Raw genomic sequence first — 1741 nt, 5'->3', positions numbered from 1 at the left:
GCAACACAGAAATAAGGTCTGTAGAGTCCCAGCCCCAGCATCCAAATCAGTGTTTAGGGTGGACTTGGAGATGAAACAATAATAGCGTAATGGCCACCATGCATGTGTATTGGATTGAATCATGTGATGTTGCTAATGTTCAATGAAAATATTTGTAATCTACAAAAAGGGCAGTTTCATATGGTTCATACTAATACAGGCATATACATACTATATTGTATATAATTAAAATATATTTCATGTGTTCATAAACTTCCACTACACCTTATAAATGTATACATACATACATACATAATCAAACATATTTAAGGTGCAAGGATCCATTTTTACACTTAAGTATGTCATAGGAAGCTGGTACCATTCTCTAAATGAGAAAGAACATATATGGTTGACTCTTTTTTTTTCCTGAGACTCACTAGAGTGTTTAATTCAAACCTATATTTGTAGTTTCTAAAATGTTGATCCATAGACCACTTTCTTGTTACACATGTGTACCAACAAAAACAGAAGGCAGAGAATCGCCGAAACCGGTTTGGCTCAGTGGATAGAGCGTCGGCCTGCGGACTGGAAGGTCCCGGGTTCGGTTCCGGTCAGGGGCATGTACCTTGGTTGCGGGCGCATCCCCAGTGGGGGGTGTGCAGGAGGCAGCTGATCGATGATTCTCTCTCATCGATGTTTCTAACTCTCTATCTATCCCTCTCCCTTCCTCTCTGTAAAAAATCAATAAAAAATATATATATATATTAAAAAAAAAAGAAGGCAGAGAATCGCTGCCATCCCTACAAAAGGAATGGCTCCTTTTATAACATTCTTTAAAACTATACAGTGTACAGTTTTTGAGCCTCACCAAAGGTGGCAATATAATAAATACACTGGCTTAGTTCTCCTCCCTGTTCAGCAAGGTCCACCAACTACCTGTTATAAGCCCTCTCCTTTTTGGATTTCTCCTGGGCTTTGTCCATTGTTTTCTCGTTCTCCCCTTGACATTTGGGACAGCACCACTTGCCCTTTGGTTTATGATTCAGTCCTACAGAGGAGAAGTGGAACCACTCGATGGGGCACTCATCATTGTCACAGCCGATCATTTCTCCATAGGAGACCTGATTGCACAGACGCGTGGGCTCGTTCGGGTGGATGGGAAGGTCTGCTTCCCTCTGCTTTGGCCATGGAGCGTTTCTTGTTCTTGGAGGCCTTTGCTTTCTTCTCCTTAGGTGTTCCTGAGGTGATGTCATCGTGGTAGTGATTATTGCCTGCATTCTCCCGATTTTCATTGTTGCACTGTCTCTGAGACCTCTTGTTATTGGGCTTTTCTGCCTGTGTGATTGTCTTGTTCTTGGACTTATCCTGGCCAGCTTTGCCACTGTGGCCAGTGGTGTCATTGACCTCTTGGTCTGCCTCAAAGAGTTCCACGTGACTGTCCACCTGCCTGGTCCTGTTTCCACCAGCTCCACCATCTGACTCACAATCTGGATCTTCTTGTCGCCCAGCTCCTGGCTCCGGATCAGGGCTCTCTGAATGCAGTGCAGCACTCTCCTCTTCTGGTTGCTGTCCATCTCCCATTTAAACTTCTCATAATACTCATCTAGTTCATTCAGGATTTGTTTCTCCTGTTCCTCGTTCCTCGCAGCCGCTGGCCTGTCCTGCGGGCCTCTGGGGCCTGGGTGGGAGGCATAAGCTTCGTCCTTGGTGGAGGCAGGAATGCAGCTAACCAGCCTTGCCCCCGGCCCTGGGGCGCCACCAT

The 1741-nt window shown here is 45.4% G+C and overlaps 1 pseudogene across 1 annotated transcript; it reads right to left on the bottom strand.

Annotated features, from left to right (window-relative positions):
* Window positions 1–911: 911 nt before the first annotated feature.
* On the bottom strand, window positions 912–1454 carry LOC307106781 (inhibitor of growth protein 1-like; annotated as a pseudogene). Its single transcript has one exon. The product of its transcript is annotated as an inhibitor of growth protein 1-like (transcript).
* Between the last annotated feature and the right edge of the window lie 287 nt (window positions 1455–1741).

This window comes from Cnephaeus nilssonii (assembly GCF_951640355.1).
Source record: "Cnephaeus nilssonii genome assembly, chromosome: 11".
Lineage (NCBI taxonomy): Eukaryota > Metazoa > Chordata > Mammalia > Chiroptera > Vespertilionidae > Cnephaeus > Cnephaeus nilssonii.
The sequence above is the reverse complement of the archived record's forward strand: the minus strand, read 5'-3'. Positions and strand labels throughout refer to the sequence as shown.